We start from the raw sequence: 17,612 nt of genomic DNA, 5'->3' as shown, positions 1-17,612 counted from the left end.
TTGCAGAGGAAAAGGTTTTAATTTTGATGTAGTCCAGTATGTGTGCGCATGTGTGTGTGCATGATACTTTTAGTGTCAAATCTAAGAACTTTATTGTCAAATCTAGCCCCAGGTCTTAAAGATTTTCTCCTATGTTTTCTTCTGAAAGTTTCATATTTTACATTTTGCATTTAAGTCCATGATCCATTTTGAGTTAACTTGTATAATTTTTTAAAGATTCTTTTAAAAAGAGGAATGTGTCCTTATCTTTGTCTTAAGCTTTACCTATTCACTTTGATCATGTAACTAGCTCAAAGCAGCATAACCAAAATGTAAGTTGAAGACTTCTCACAGAGGAGTGAGTCTGCAAATTTCTTCTTTTATACTTACCATGATTTCTCTACCTAAAAGGTAAATTTAAAAATATGATTCCCAAACCAACCCCTCCTAAACTCATCAGCCTCTGAAATGTTTTCTAGTATAAATTTGCTAAGTGGTTACACCTATGTTACGACAAAGGATAACTGAAATATTTCCTAACATTCGCATTCTTTTAAATTTTAAAATTCTCTGAGAAAAATGCCCATCTATCATCTTTAAAGCCAAACTTTAAGCTGAACTAAAAGTGAGATTCTCCTTCCTGTGTTTAAGTTCTTTCCTGGTAATTGGACACATGTTTCTGGAAGAAAAGAATATTCTCTACAAATGGTGCCAAGAATGAAAAACCTCTCTTCTTTATTATTACTTTTAGCTAAAACTCCATGTTTTTATCTATCTTTTTCTACAGACACATTTCCAAGGCCAAATAGCTCAGTTCCTCCAGGATATAGTGATGCTTTTTCCTACCATCCCAGGGTCAAGGGTGATTTTGCTCTCATGAGAGGATTTTAAAAAGACCAATATTACAACTGAAGATCATAGCTTCTTAAAAGTTTTCTTAAGGGCTAAGAATCCAGGAGCTTTAAAGTATTCTTGATTGAAATAATTCAGCCCTTGGAACCAGAATCAGGAAATTAGAAAAACGGGCTCATTTTCCTTAAGTCTTAGATTAGGACTTCGAGTGGTAGGAATGTCTACCCAAAAGCTAAGTAAATTAACTAGGTCACTAGACTTGAGAGAAAAAATATACAGTGAAGCAGAGCACGCCATGGCGATGGTAAAGACAATTGGCAATAGATCATTTGACCCAATCCAATTATACACAAGGGCAGTATCTAGTGTATGGAGAACACCTATTGTATAAAGGTCATTTCATTTGTGTTCCCGAAATTAGGATGAAATTGAAAGGTATGGGGACACAGAGAAAACTGAGTTAACTGTGATTTTCTTTCAGCCTGGACCACTCACCCCCTGCCATCACCACCCATAGTATTACAGGAAGCATATCTCCAGCCACGGTAAATATTTGAGACTCAAATCCTTTGGAGATCAAACCAGAGAAGCAATAAATCAGAGGGATGTCATCTAAACCAAGAGGAATCAGCATACACATATGAGAGACATCCAGGTATCCTTTCTATATCCTCACTCAGGTGATGAAGATGCCTCCATCTATGCCAACAAGGTAGAGACCATCTAAATTGCAAACCGGAAATAGTGTCATACGAGAAAAATCTGTAGAAACAGAAAGGGAATTTATGGCACATGCAAACAGAAGGAGTGTTCTCATGGTCATAGAAATGGGCAAATACAAGAAATAATTAATCCACACTTATCTAATGGCATCCAAATGATAGAAGCTCAGTATCTGTTGATGTTGTCAATTTATTCTTCAACGGATAAATATTTAATATGCAACCACTATGTGCCAAGTACTGTGTCATGTGTAATACATACAGGTTTCCTTACTCTATGGAGCTCACAGTTATGGGTATAACAGGAATTTAAAAAAATATATATATATATATACACATAGATATAGACATATGTCTATATTAATTACAATGTTTCTTTTTGTCTTGGTCTTTGGAGAAAGCTCTCAATACGTGAGAACACACTTAGAGAGACCACAACACAGGCTTGCGGATGCTTGCAAAACATATACAAAACCCAACTGTTAAACTTTCCTTAGCCTATTATCCAGACATACGAGGTATATGAGAAAACTGAGAATTCCCTAAGGGGTTGGAGAGAATAGGAGTGAATCTGTGGTGGTGTGCTATTTCCAATCTTCCTCCAGCCACATTAAGGGAGAATCGAGAGATTGCTCAGAAAGCCTGAAATGAGTGTCATGGAGTTTGGAGGATTTAGAGGGTCACGCTAGGTTGCAACAACAATTTCTCTCACTTTACTATGTCTATGTCCAGGGTGCTGACTATTCTGTTATTTTTACCTGTGTATATACATGACATCCCAGTGACATACTTTTTTTAACTGAGTGTAAAGTAAGAGAAAGTAGATGGTGAGGCCTGGTACAGAGATATACATATGTGAGTCATAGAGACATGAATAAAATGTCATATATATAGAGAGAGAATAACATAAGGAGAGGAGGTGGCCCAGGGCTAACCCTTGAGGACTTCCAACAGCTAGTGATTGGAAGGGAGATGAGAGTGTGCACAGGTGTCAAAGTGGTTCATCAGAGAAAAGGGAGAGAAAGTTTTAAGAGTAAGTGATCACAAGAGTAAGTGGTCACAACTCAGTGTCAAAAGTTTCTGAGAGGTCAGCTATGATGAGTACTGAAAATTTCTGTTGATCTACAACACAGAGGTTGTTCGTACTCTTTCTGATGCCTTAACTAGTGGAGGAATTAAAGCCAGATGTATCTAGACCCTTTAATCCAGAAATTCCAACATATATGCCAAAAGCAGTATGTAATTATGTTCACCAAAGAACACTATAAAAATATTCATACAACACTGTTGATAATAGCCAAGGACTAGAAAAATCCAAATAACCATTTAAGTAGGAGATGGCTAACCGGTAGTGTACTAACACAGCAGTGAAAAGAAACTAAACTGTACGCAACATGGCTGAATCTCAGAAATAGAATATTAAGAGAAGAATCCAGATAGGATAGAAAAAATACAAACTTTAGTCTTTTATTTATATAAAGTTCAAAACCGGACAAAACGAATCTATCTATGGGATTGTGGTTTCCCTGGAAGAGCATGTAGTGACCAGAAGAGGACATAAGGAGGGGGGCGCTCTGCAGAGCAAAAGTGCATCCATATGACAGACAGAGCAGCAGACTCAGCTTCAGGCTGTGGAAAACACTAAATCCTTCAAATGACGCTTCCTAGAGTCCCTTTTACAACACCAGGACAGATTTGGGCACCGTATGACCACTTTGGCACTACGGGTCGAAACTGGGAAGCCATTTAGATTTTGGGTCTTCCATTTTAATGTAATCATCACCACCAAGTTTTTTTTTTTTTAATCTTTTGCTAAATGATCTCCTGCAAGGTAAAGAATTGAAGATAAAGATGCTTTTGTTGAATGACACTGTTCGATATGTTCTCTGAGCCAGAGAAATCGCATTTTCCTTCGAGTGAAGCATTCACCTCAGAACCCCCACCACCCCAGGCACAGCTCCTGCTTCTTCCTTCCGCTCTGCCACTCTCCCAGGTGTTCAGAGGTGGGGGATGCCTCCTATGGAGATCTGAGGTTTTTGTGGGGCTGCCACCGGTGCTGCATCACTGTGGTGTCTCTCAGAGCACAGAAGTACACTGCTGAGTCCACAGGTTGTAATGCCGTGATGGTGAGGCTGATGGAACGGTCTGATTTCTGGAAGTTCAGAGAATACCGACCCTCTGTTGCATTCTGCTCCCTGTATGACTCCTGATGAATAAGGAAAATCATTTCCCCACTTGGTGGTTGTTTGTACCAGAATAAATAATAACTAGAACCACTAACTTCGTATACACAATCCAAGGTCACAGCCTCATTCTCCAGCGTAGAAATGGCAGGCTGGGCTTGAGTTACCTTCTGTGTCATGCCGGATCCTGCAAAAAGAAAAAAGAGATAATTAAGCTGATTCTTCTGGTAGTATCCCTAGGGTTTTAAGGAACTCATGTAGGACTGAGAGTTCTGATTCCTCTGCCCATTATTCCCTCTCCTAAACCCCACCAGACAGTAATAACCCCACCTGTCTTTACTCCCGGACTCAGGACTCAGAGGAGCTTGAGTCTGTGTCTATGGCCATCCTTCTTAGCCTTACCAAGGCAGATGGAGGCTATGACTACTCTCAGCAGGCTAGGGAACAGCATGTTGGAAGTGCTTCCTCTGAGTGAATGTGCTTGCTCTGTCTCAGATTCAGGTCTAAACACCTGCCCTGTGCCTCACAGGGCGCACACACCGTGACTGAGCTATAAGAAGCTTCTGTGCCACAACAGGAAATGCAGCTTGTTATCCATGGGCTTGTGTCATGCTGTGGCTTGTTTACATGGTGGGAGAGTCTAACTTGTTTATTTAGTCTTTTTGTAATTTAATTCACAACCATTATATCTGGACACGTGTATGAGTTAAATGGAATTGTAGGACATTAGTATTAATTTAACCGTTTGCCATCTTCAACCAGTGCATCTACGATGGACTGGTAAGTTTCAAAACAAATACAATTTCTTATGATTATGGTGACTTCTGAGGACAAATAGTCATCCATCTTTTTGTATAGTGTATGCTTTTATTTTTTTGCCTCCAGCCAAAATCTGCAGTAAAATATACTCAGATTTTTCTTCTAGACAAGAAGATAAAACTATTCACTCTCAATTGTCATGACTTTTCTTCCTATACTCCAAGGCATTGGTTTCTAAGGAAATTTCCACTGGATAAAGTTTCTTGTCTGTTTAATGCTACAACAGTAAGTTTCCTGATTGACAAAAATTGTCCAGCATCACGTGTCTAACAGCAGTCAATAGTAAGTGTTAGAAAAATCTTGCTTTCGAATATTGCACCCTCCAGTCGAAATAAGGTCAGATGCACCAGACCATGAATTCTTATTTTCTTATATCAAAAATGTAGCTATTCAAAAATTGCAAATATCTCTTCAGCTCTCTGCTGCAGCTCAGAGGATTTCACTGGAAACAGTAGCTCAATAGCTTTGTATTTTCACAACGTGGAAGTTGGTGACTGATTTGCTTGGCATCAGTGTGCTGATTTATGACTGTGATTCAGTCAACTGCAGCTTTTAATCACCTATTTATTTTCTCTTCCCTAAGTGAATGTATCAATTTAGTGACATCTAACATCCATGTTATATTATGAGAAAATAGAATTTTTTAGGAGTCCAGGATGGTCCAACTATCAGAAAATGGTTGTCTCTAGGAGGAGGGGTTTGACTGGAAGGAGGCACAAGGGGACTTCTGAGGTGAAGGAAATGTTTTATAAATTGTTTTGTTCCTTAGATATATATAACTATCAAGACACACTGGACTGATCTATGCATTTCATTGTAGAAAAAAATTATACCTCTATAAAAAATAGTGAGCCACAGTAAAATAAAATATGTACAGAGAAAATTAATTTGTCCAGCTTTCTGTAAGTGTTGCAGAAATTTATTTATATTTTTTAGTTGCTACAGAACAGCTGTGGTCTGTCTGCTGTGATTACAGTATACTCCCAACCCTTCCGACAACCGCCTGAGACTAGGAAGCAACAAAGACTAGCTGGACCTTAAAATGCTGAGAGGCTAAATATATACAAATGAGATGATTATACAAAATACAGTTCTCAGAATAAATATCTCCACAGCTACACATAATTTTAGGAATAAATCTCACAAAGGTAAGATTGTATAAAAGAAGCCAGCTATAAGACTACATGCTAAATGATTCTGTTTACAAAGAATACAAAAGCAGAGAAAACTATTCTGTGCAGTCGATGTCAGGATAGTGGTTACCGAGGGTGGTAGAGACAGGGGGCAGGTACAGGAGTGGCCTGACACATGGGTGATGCCCTGTTTTTCCATATTGGTGCTGGTTACCTGGGTGTTTCCAGTAAGCGACAATTCATCCAGCTCTGTAATTATTCAGGTGCACATTTCTCCATGTATGGGTTATTTTATTTATTTTGGTTCTTTCTTATTGAAGTATAACTTATTTACAAAACAATGCACAGTCCCTATACGTGCATTTCAATGAGTCTGAGTATTTTATATACCCATGTAATCACCACCCAAACAAAATCAAGAACATTTATTTCACCCTAGGAAGTCCCCTGTGACCCTCTCCAGTCAAAGTCGTTTTTTCTGTTCTTGAATTTCATATAAATAGAATCATATTTGGTCTGGGAGGAAGGGTCTGGCTTCTGTCAGTTACTGTAGATTTTAGAGATCCATTCTATTGTTGTGTGTATCAGTCAGTGGTTCATTCTTTTCTATTGTAGAGTAAGATTCCTTACATACCATTAATTGTTACCTATTCTGTTGATGGACGTTTGTGTCATTTCCAGTTTGTGGCAAATATGAATAAGCCCACAATAAACATTTTTGTATGGGTCATTTGTTGGTCTGTGTTTTCATTTCTCTTCAGTAAATATCTATTTCTGGACTTGTTGGGCCATAGCTGTTCCCCAAAGTGATGGTACCAATTTCCCTTCTACTAGCAGTGCAAGGAAGGTCCAGTTGCTCCATGTATTTGCCAGTATTTGAAGTTGTCGCATGGTTTGTTTTTAGGTCTTCTAGTGGGAGTAAATGGCATCTGCATGTGAATTGAATTAGAATCTTCATAATGATTAATAACATGGAACATATTTTATGTACTTATTAGTCATCCTATTTATGTATTTTATTATTGTGTTATCTTTTTATTGTTGATTTGTGGGAGTTCTTTATATATTCTGGAAATAATTCTTTTCCAAATAATTCTTTCTGGAATACTTCTGTCTAGACTTTAGATGGCTTATTGATTTTCTTACTATTGTTGTTTGATGAATAGAAATCTTAAATTTTGCTCATGTCCTACTTCTCAAACTTTCTGTTATGGTTAGTATATTTTGTACCATGCCAAGAAATCTCTGCCTGCTCTGAGGTCTCAAAGATATTCTCTGCTGTTTTGTGCTATTTTTAGGAGTAGCATTTGAGATTAAAATGAGCATCTTAATTTATCCTAGCCTGCTTTTAAATAATATTATTTCCCTTTATGAAGAAAATGTGTTCTTGCTGCATCTGAATATGCTATAAGAACACAACACATTGTTTTTATGTTGCTTTAAAGAAACAGCTCTCTTTTTTTTTTTTTGAGAGAGAGAGAGAGAGCGAGAGAGCTGGGGGTAGGGAGAGGTGGAAGGAAAGGGAAAGAGAGAATCTTAAGCAGGTTACATGCCCAGCGTGGAGCCCCACATGGGGCTTGATCTTACAACCCTGAGATCATGACCTGAACCAAAATCAAGAGTCAAATGTTTAACCACTGAGTTACTAAAGCACCCCAGAAATAGTAGCTTTTTAAAGTAAGTGAAGTTATTAAAATTACCCACAAAACTTTAAAAAATTTACTTAGGTATCTACCCTTTCTATATTCTTTGTTTCTTTTTGTGAATCTGCGCTTCCATGTGATATTATTTCCCTATAACATGAAGAACTTTAACATCTCCTGGACTGCAGGTCAGCTGGAGATAAATAATCTTTGATTTTATCTCTCTGAAAATATATTTATTTTGCCTTTATTTTTAAAGGATATTTTTGCAAGTGAGAGAATCTTAGATGATCATATTTTGATTCTTTTACCACTTTGAAAATGTTTTATTGTCTTCTTATTTCTACTGGTTTTGGTAGTCAGTTAGTTATTATTTGTATCTTTGTTCCTGCATGAGTGTAATGTGTCTGTCTTTCTCCTTTGACTGCTTTTTAAGACCTGATCTTTATTTAATATTTTTTTCCAGAACTTTGGCTGTGATATACCTAGATGGGACCTCCTTTGTATTTATTACACTTGGAATTCTCTGACCTTTAATCTGTCCATTAATAACATGTGAAAGTTCTTCACATGTGAAAGTTCTCAGTCATTATCTCTTTAAATACATTTTTTTACTCCATTCTTCCCCTTCCTTGTGGTATTTTTTATTATACACATATTAAACCATTTGTTATGTCCCTCAGATCTCAAAAGTTTGTTCTACTTATTTATTATTACCATTTTACCTCTTTTATTCCAGTTGAGATAATTCTATTGAACTGTCTTCAGGTTCACTGATCTTTTAGTCTATTATCACCAAGTTTCTCTTTAGCTCATTTTAATTACTTCCTTTTTTTATACATATTTCTAATCTCTCCTAAACTTCTACATCTTTGCATGTGTATAGTTTACATTTTCTATTAAATACTTTGGCATTTTTATCATAATTATTTTATTTTATTTTACTTATTTGCTTTTTGAGAGAGAACGAGCACGAGTGGGGGAGGGACAGAGGGAGAGAGAGAATCTTTTTTTTTTTAGATTTTATTTATTTATTTGAGAGAGAGAGAGCACATGAGAGAGCACAAGTGGTAGAGATGGAGAAGCAGGCTGCCTATCCATCAGGGAGCCCAATGCAGGGCTTAATCCCAGGACCCTGGGATCATGACCTGAGCAGAAATTGAGTTGAACCACTTAACCAACTGAGCCACCCAGGCACCCCTACCAAAATTATTTTAAAGTACATGTCTGATCATTCTAACACCTGCGTCATCTTTTTGGGTCAGATGCTTAACCAACTGAGCCACCCAGACATCCCAGTATTTTCTTTTAGAAAGCCAGGTTTAGATGTTTAATGTTCTTAGTCAGGTTCTCTTCATTCCAGAGGCATGTATATGGTATTGAGCTGCCTCCTGCTATGCTGTTTTATTAGAGAATTCACGAATGTCAATTAAGGGCTCAGTGTCTGTTGGTTTGTTTGTCTAGTTTCCTTTGTAATTATTTGTGCTAGTGAAACAAACCCAGCAGATTTAAAAGGGTCATTTCCATAGTTTGTTATTTCTCTATTTCTCTAGATTGGGTTTGCTTTATGCAGAGTATGATTGTAGTATAGTAAGAAGTCAAAACAGTGTTCCCTGCTTACGTAATTTTAAGGCATGGGGATTTTGTTATTGCTGACAGACAGCTGTGATATTTTCTTACATAAGCTCTGAGGGATAGTGTTTTTGATATAACAATTACGATGACCAAATCAGTGAACACAATAATGATTCTTCCTCTTCAGACGATAAATATTCATTTTGAATAGATTTTGTCACCAATTAAAATTAACTTTGTTTTAACTCTTCCTAAAATTAGAGTCTTGAGTAGAGTTATGCTGGCAAGGTTCTTTAGCTAAGCATGTCACCTAGCTTCTCAAACCATTCTGCTTGTTCAGGAATCCCTAAGCTCAAGCATTCATTCTGGAAATTTACAGTTATCTATGATGTGCAAAACTCCATAAAAAGCATATAAACCAAAACAAGATATGATTCCTATCTCAAATTGCTTTCAGTTGGTGAGGATCAGATAAGTAGAGCAAATTCTATTTCCTGCTTGTACTCCCTGTAGCCCAGGCCCAGGCAGGTGGAATGAGGGATCAGACAGGAAATAGATAGCTGATGCATTTTTCACTGGGTGAATAAAACTTGTTTGAATATCTTATTTCTAGTGTTGAGATTTATTTTTGCTTTTCCATCTCCCTCTTCCTTTCTTAGGCCTGTTTATCAAGATGTTTAACCTTCACTGTTCAGGTGTCTAATACCCAGTGTGAAGGAGTCCAGAATGTTAGGGAAGAAGGCAATATTTACCTTCAGGGCTGGGTGTCTAAACATATGCCTAGATCCTTCTCCCTTCTCATTTCATCACATTAGTTCTCTGACTTGCTTCCAGAAAGATTTGGTATTGTCTAGCCTTGGCATAAATAAAATTAAATTTTATATAACCAAGTTTCAAAATCAAAAAGTTTTCCATTTTGACTGAAAGTGGAATTATTTGAGAAATGATCTCTGGAATGTAATCAATTTGAAATTTATTTTATTGTGATTAAATTGAGGTTCTTGAAGCCCATTGCCACTACTTCTACTGGCTTCCTTTGAACCTTTTGGTTTTTTTCAATTTACAGCCTAGGTTACAGAGGTAAAATTAAGATTGCCTGGCCTTACAAGGGCTCTTCCCTTCTCCCTACTCCCTAAAGCTAAGTATTTTGAAGATGAAGTGATGTGTTTCTTTAGATTTTGCTACAGAAGTCTCATAGAGACGAAGTAGTATGTTTTTATCAATCCTTGAGCTGAGTGGGGACAATATGGAGATTGAAGAACTTAGCTTTGCAGAGTCCCCTAAATACCTTGTCCAGTGCTTGAAGGATACAAAAGTATAAGCACATTTCAAAAAATGTATAATATTTCTGGGATGATAACATATAAACTCACAACTGGGTTATTTGGTATAGAGAGCTTGGATGAGCCTGGGCTGTACCCTTGGCTGACTACACTGGTTTAAGTCACCTCACCTCTCTGAACCTTAGGGTTTTTAAATTGTAAAATGAGATTAACTCTGTTCCTTGGTTTGCTCACAACGTTATTATGAGGAGTAAATGAGATGATGCTTATGAAAGTGCATTGTAAAGTGAAGTGTGCAATTGCAATATTTTAAAAATATTAGGTAATTTATCAGAGGCAATAATTAGTGGCGGGCTTTTCACAGGGAAGGAGAAGTCACTGTAGGCTGGAGTGACCAGGAATTTCTTCATGAGGCAGGAATGGTCTGAGAAAGTCTCTGGGATTGGGAGGAGTCATAATGGCAAGCGCTCAGGTAAAGGTGATTATAGGAGCAACAGGCTGTAGGGCTATTTAAGGAGTACAGTGAGTGTTCCCCAATTTCATTCTTGAGTCAGACCTAATCTGCTGAAGCAGAAAGTTTCTGACAAAACTGTAGAAGCCATTGAGAGCCACATCAAAAGTTTTAACCTTAACTAATGCAAGCAAAGGAGGGTCACTGAAGGTTGTTAAACAGTGGACTGATGTGATTGATGCTGTGTTTTTTAGTTTTTAATTTTTAAAAAAGATTTTATTTATTTATTTGACAGAGAGAGCGAGCACACGCGAGCACACAAGCAGGGGGAGCAGCAGACTCCGCACTGAGCAGGGAGACCCCCCCGGGCTCAATCCCAGGACCCTGGGACTATGACCTGAGCTGAAGGCAGATGTTTAACAGACTGAGCCACCCAGGCGCCCCTCGATGCTGTATTTTTTTTAAAAAGATTAATTATTCTGTGAGATAAAGAGTAGGATCCAGGGAGGAGACCTTGCTAGGAAGGAAGCTAGTTCAAAGGCCATTACAGAAAACCAGATGTGAGATGCTGAGGGTCTCAACTTGGGCAGTTCTAGAGAGAAGCAAACAGTAAGGGGGAAGTTCAAGTCCACCTGGCATGTTATATTTCTAGGACTGGGAGCAGAGAATTTTTGCAAATATGTATCCGAAGTAGCTAAGTCTTACTGAGCAAAGGTTTATTAAGCATCTGTTAAATGAGGGCACAGTGTGAGGGGCAACAGGGATATGAAAATAGATTGCCTATGAATTGTGTTCTCAGAACTCAGTTAATGGAGTAAATAATGTATACTTTTAAAAACTTTATTAAAGTGTGATATACATACATAAACAAAACTTAAGTGTAGAGTTTGGTGAATTCTCATAGAGTGAACTCACCCATATTACTAGCACCTAGACTGAAACGGATGTTATCAACATCCCAGAAACCTCCCTTGTTCAATCTCTGAGTCACTATCTCCCTATAAAGATAACCATTAGCTCTACTCTCCTGACTTATAATTTTATAGATTAGTCTGACCGATTTTTGAGCTTCTTTTGTGTCTGACATTTTTCACTCAGTCATATTTGTGGGATTCATTCCATATTGAGCATATTGCAAGTTTATTCATTCTCTTGCTGTATAGTCTGTTCTCAGAATTTACTTATCCTTGAAATTGCTGATAGACATTTGGGTTGTTTTCTAGCTTAAAGGTATTACAATTATTGATGCTATATGTGTTCTTATTCTTGTACATCATTCCTGGATGAACAGGGGTCACGTTTTTTGTTGGGTATATATCTATAAGTATAATTGCTGGGTCACAGTGTATGTATATGTTCAGCTTTAGTAGGTATTGTCAAATGGTTTGCAAGGTTGCACCAGTTCATGTTGCCTCCAGTGGCATCTGAGAATTCCCATTGCCCCATGCTCTTGTAGACACTTGGTGTTGTCTGTCTTCTTCACTTTGCCCACTCTGTTCGTAGTGTTGTTTTAGATATGAATTTTCAGGACCACAAGACAAGGTATCAAGTGGCAAGTATCAAGAAGGTTTAAGTGATTGGAAAGTTTATTTTTAAAAAATATTTTATTTATTTATTTGACAGAGAGAGAGAGAGAAAGCACAAGCAGGGGGAGCAGCAGAGGGAGAGGGAGAAGCAGGCTCCCCGCCAAGCAGGGACCCCGATGTGGGGCTCCATCCCAGGTCCCTGGGATCTCGACTTGAGCTGAAGGCAGATGCTTAACCAACTGAGCCACCCAGGTGTCCCGTGATTGGAAACCAATACAATCTTGACATTACATTACATCTTGACATAGATTACACCTATCGTGTCTGGTAGGAGACCTAGTCTTTGTAAGGTAAGAATGGTGACTATCCATTCTCCAGGACCACTCTGCGTTTTAAGAATCATGCTTAGAAATTATGAAATGGCAGTGATTCAGTGCCAAGCCATACCTCCCAGCAGCAAAACAGATCTTTTCTCACCTTCTGTGCTCCCCATTTTCCTTCCAGAAAATTTGGTCACAGGAGGTATAGACAGGTTGTCAGCTACAGAGAGGCAGAGAGGATGTCTGGTGCAATGAGAGCAATTTTAGTAGAGATACAGGTCGGTGACCAAAATAGCATCCATATTTCTGTTGATGAGCAGAGGAGGAGAAGCTGTCTCGTGCTCTAAGAGTGGATGATACTTTGTCCTAGTTTCTTGGGGCAGGTTAGAAAGCTTACCCCACTCCCAAGACAGCCTGCATTTTAACTGGATACAGGATGAGAGTATCCTCTTTGCCATTATGACCTCATCTCTGGAAAAATTCATCCATCAGTCAAATTTCAGGTGTATTGAAAAAGTATTTACATACTCTTAAAATAAGAGGGGAAAAAAACCACCATAACCTATAAAGATTTAGTACCTCGCAACTTATCTGTTAGTTGAATATTTCCTCAGGGGAAAATGCCGTTTCCTTTGTTAACTTTTATCTTGACATGTGTTACTTTGCCAGATGTTTATTGTGGTAGCGCTCAAGGCTTAAACCAATACAGTTTGAAGGCTGGCATGATTATTGCTCACGTCTCAGAGCATTTCTTCTTTGGACTGTCAGCAAATATGAGGAAATATACCTTAAATTATTTAGTTAGGGAAAATAAAGCGGCCCTACCTACCTCTGAGTAGACACAGGAGCTACTGTCCAGAAAATTCTACTCAGTGCCTAAGCTTAGGAATTTCTGGTATAACTCAGTACACATATTTCTGAAAATACCCCTTCTTCTTCCAAACTACACACATTAATTACGGTGGAAAATGGGAGAGGGGGAAAATCCTAAAAATATATAACTTTGTAGCCACGGCATTATAAAAAACAGTAGAAATACTATAAAAAATACCAGCAGAGTTCAATACCTATTTGGCATTTGCCCCTTGCATTATAATCAGTAAACTCTTTGTAGCCTTAAAAGTTGGGGCTTGTGTTTTGCCTCTCTAGATAGAGGTCCATGAGAACATGTGTGTCTCTTGTAAGAGGTGGTTCATCAAAATTTTTAATGTTATTATTCTTCATAAATCAGTATTGTTAACATGAGAGGTGGAAATAGCCCCATGGTCTTTTTTTATTGTTATGTTAATCACCATACATTACATCATTAGTTTTTGATGCAGTGTTCCATGATTCATTGTTTGTTCATAACACCCAGTGCTCCATGCAGAACGTGCCCTCCTCAATACCCATCACCAGGCTAACCCATCCCCCTACCCTCCTCCCCTCTAGAACCCTCTGTTTTTCAGAGTCCATCATCTCTCAGCCCCATGGTCTTTTTATCCTCATTCTCAGCTTCATCAGGTAGCTTTACCTTGAAAACCCTGGAAATTCTTGAAGCCACTAAAACAAACTCAGCTAACACTAGATTTGAAGATTGTTTTTTTATAGTGAGAAACTTGTCCCTGATAGTTTTTTATTTGAAACAATTATTGATGTGCTTGGAAAAATCTATGAGAATCAATAAAACTTTCACATGATATTGACATTATACCTGCATTTACTAATTATTTGAAAATGAATTTGTTTTAATGAGATATATGCTATAGCAACACCAAAAGTATTGTGTCCTGCAGTTTCAATGAATAGACATATTTGCCATATCCAGTATTTTTGTTTGTATTTGGAAAATACACCCCCCACTTCCATGGCAAATACCTGTATGTCTCCTGATAACAGCTACTGGGGCTCAGTGATGACTCCTAGAATAGCCAGGCTATTCAATCAGAGAGTGTATGAGCAACCTTATGGTTCAAGAACATAAAAGATGGTGACTGTATTTTTGGCTTCAATAAGCAGATATGTATATAGACTCTTGTGATTACCAATTGAGTAAACTGCAGCTTTTACTATTGCATTGGGTTCTTCTCCACCAAATGAAAACATCAACAATTATGAAATCTAAGATTACAATTACATTCTGGGGAAAAAAGAAGACAGGTTTCTAGAAGGCTCAACCAATTAGCTGTTAAGAATATTGGTCACTCATCGAATTTGGGCCTGGCCCAACTTCTGCTCCCAGCTGGTTATGTAACCTGGTTATGTAAGTCACTTAATATCTCTAAACCTCAATTTTGTAATCTGTAAAATGAGAATTTGGTAGTATCTAGAGAGGGGTGGGGAGGAATTTAAAGTGCTTAGTCCAATGCCCATAAAACTGTATGCACCATAAATATTTGGGAACAAATAGAAATCAGTGTGTGAATAAAATGATTTGTGAAAAAAGCATTATTTTAAGACTTATATGGTATTTTAATGCACTGTGTTAAAAATTCTAAGGCAGGAAACTCTGTTACCTGAACTGTATTCCCACTACTTATTAAAATGACTGGCACATATGAGTAGGTGCTCAGAAATTTTCTTGAATGACTGTAGATATAACTTAGAATAATAATATGTTACTTTGGTATAAATCATTATTTGTAAGGAGCATTTTCTCATATATTTATTCATTTTATGTCCAAAAGAAATGTTAGTACCAAAAAAGCAAAATCAAAAAACAAAAATACCGAGAAACCTCTAACTTACTACATATTAGGGTTTAAAAGAGCAGAGCTCCGTACATGAATGCTCACAGCAGCATTATTCATAATAGTCAAAAAGTGGAAACAACCAAAATGCCCATCAATGGATGAACGGATAAAGAAAGTATGGGCTGTCCATACAATGGATTATTGTGCAGCCATAGAAGTAAGTAAGTGCTGATCTATGGATATACCTTGAGAAGATGATGCTATGTGAAGAAGCCAGACACAAAAAGCCATGTACTATAGGATTCTATTTATAGACATATCTATAATCTAAGTTTTTACTTAGATTGCCTCTTTCCATTCCTAGCTTAAAGTAGCACCAGGGTTCCTGAGTGAGGAGCCATCCGAGCTGGAATTTTTTCCTTCCCTCTAGTTATGCCCAGCCCAGGACACTGACTGGAGAGAGATAAGTCATCATTCTGCCCTCCAGGCTGCCCACTTCCAGGTGCCTCCTGTGCCGCTCTGGGTTTGCGCTCAGCTCCCCCTCCTGTTGTTCTCACTGTGCCTCCCAGCACGCAGTAGTACATGGCCGAGTCTGACATTTGCACTGAGCGTTTCTCCAGGTGGAAGGACTTGTCACTCTTAAGATCGGCCTGAAAACCGCGATGCTCTACCCTCTGGTTTTCTGATGAGCTCTTCAGGAGGAGCTCAGGCCCTTTGTTTTGGTACTGGACATACCAGAAAACAAAAACTGAGTAGCTGCTCTGGTAGGTGCAGTTCAGGGTCAGCGGTGTCCCCTCACGGAGGGTAACAGAACCTTCTGTCTGGGTCACTGTGTCTCCAGTGGTCCCTCCTAGGAGAAAAAGAAAAGTAAAGACTTTGTTATAGTGATAATATAAGAAGGATAGTTTCCAGTTTAATAAGGGTAAAAAATCATCCTAAAACCAAGGAAGAGAACATCTTGGGAATTTTGAATAAATGTTACTTACTCAGTATCAGCAGGATTACAAGTCCTGAGTAGGAAGCAAACAGCATGGCTTGTGGAGAAGCAGAGGAAGGTTTCATCTGGGGATACACTCAAAGCTGAGAGGGCCGTTCCTCTAGTTTCTTGATCCTTTGGTAGAATCTTTTAGAAAATCTGGGTTCATGTGTTTAGCAAGACAAACTGCCCTGCAAGAGCATCTCACAGGCTCTAAAAAAGGAGACATGTGCTCAGAAATAGTAGATGAATTTGTGTCAAACCACCAACTGAAGGGAGCAGCGCCTTCTTGTGGTTCCCCGTCTGACCCTGCAGGCCGCTTTCCAACTGAACTGGTATTTACCCTGGCACGGAGCTTAAGTTGTAGACATAGAAGGGAAATAGGTATCTGGGGTGAGGGGCAGGGCTCCAGGAAGGAAGCACCAAAACTTTTTGCAGACTTCAAGGTGGTGCCTGAGGCTGAGATAGTGGGTAATCGTCTGTCACCCTCTTTAAGATGCAGGGCCCTGTGGCTCCCTAAATCCCCCTAATCCCGGTATCTAGTGTCTGTTCATGCTGGGTATTAAGCTAGTTTGAGGCTTTCGTGGTATACTTAGGGTATACTGAGAGTGTAAAAAAGGCATGATCTGAGACCTTTTCTTGCCATATTCCTCCACGGTTCCCCTTCGAACCAAGGGATGAGCCCCTCTGCTGACAATGTCCTCCCTTCTCTCCCCTGCCTTTGCCTAAGTAATTTCTATTCATTCTTTAAGAACCAATTTATACAGCATCTCCTTGTGAAAGGACACCCCCAGGTCTTCAAGGACACCCTTCTCTTTTCCCACTCTGTATACATATCTACACTGTCATTACTACCTCATAGTAGAATCACTTGTGTTCTGTTTTTCAAACTAGACTTGGTGCTCCTGAGATCGGGAACTGAATATTATTAGTCTCAATGGTCAGTTTCTCAAAATATATAGGCCATGAGGAGATGCTCAAAAGATATCTGAAGAATGAGTGAATAAATGAATGAGTGGCTATGTCTGGTAGGTACAATTATCTTATTATGAAGCATAGTCTCTATGAGAGCATATATCTCAGGCCTCTGGTGTGACCAGCTTCTTCCAGAGTCAGATCACAGACCTCAATAACAGGTGCGTTCAGTGTTTCTCAAAATTGAGTAAGGTACAGATCTTCATATAAGGAACCACTTTTATACTATTTTTTAAAAATATTATGATGCCATATTATACACCAAAATGAAGTTCGGTAAGTCTTACACAATTATCACGCCAAACAAAAAATGCAAAGAAAATATAAAATCAATCAAAATCCAATTCAAATTCAAATAATGTGAAGGATGATCTTTTGCTGAAACTAAAGGGTTGGTGTAGTATCATTAGAAGAATACTGAAGATGTGTGTAGTTCAATAACTCACTGGACTGAAATGATCTGGAGCTTCAAGTACTATTGTCTGAATTATTATGATTAGTTG

At 38.3% G+C, this 17,612-nt stretch overlaps 2 long non-coding RNA genes across 2 annotated transcripts; both read right to left on the bottom strand.

The window, feature by feature from the left end:
* Positions 1-3,834: 3,834 nt before the first annotated feature.
* LOC112822623 (uncharacterized) lies at positions 3,835-4,285 on the bottom strand. The gene is made up of 2 exons (XR_012378929.1): positions 4,139-4,285; positions 3,835-3,923 (listed from the first exon to the last, which is right to left on the bottom strand). It is a non-coding gene; the product is annotated as an uncharacterized lncRNA (long non-coding RNA).
* Positions 4,286-14,192: 9,907 nt separating this feature from the next.
* Positions 14,193-16,474, bottom strand: LOC141373225 (uncharacterized). The gene is made up of 2 exons (XR_012378930.1): positions 16,145-16,474; positions 14,193-16,008 (listed from the first exon to the last, which is right to left on the bottom strand). It is a non-coding gene; the product is annotated as an uncharacterized lncRNA (long non-coding RNA).
* Positions 16,475-17,612: the final 1,138 nt, after the last annotated feature.

The sequence above is a fragment of the Callorhinus ursinus genome, unplaced genomic scaffold, assembly GCF_003265705.2.
Source record: "Callorhinus ursinus isolate GAN/ISIS: 27379988/994484 unplaced genomic scaffold, GSC_fseal_2.0 scaffold8, whole genome shotgun sequence".
Classification (NCBI taxonomy): domain Eukaryota; kingdom Metazoa; phylum Chordata; class Mammalia; order Carnivora; family Otariidae; genus Callorhinus; species Callorhinus ursinus.
The sequence above is the reverse complement of the archived record's forward strand: the minus strand, read 5'-3'. Positions and strand labels throughout refer to the sequence as shown.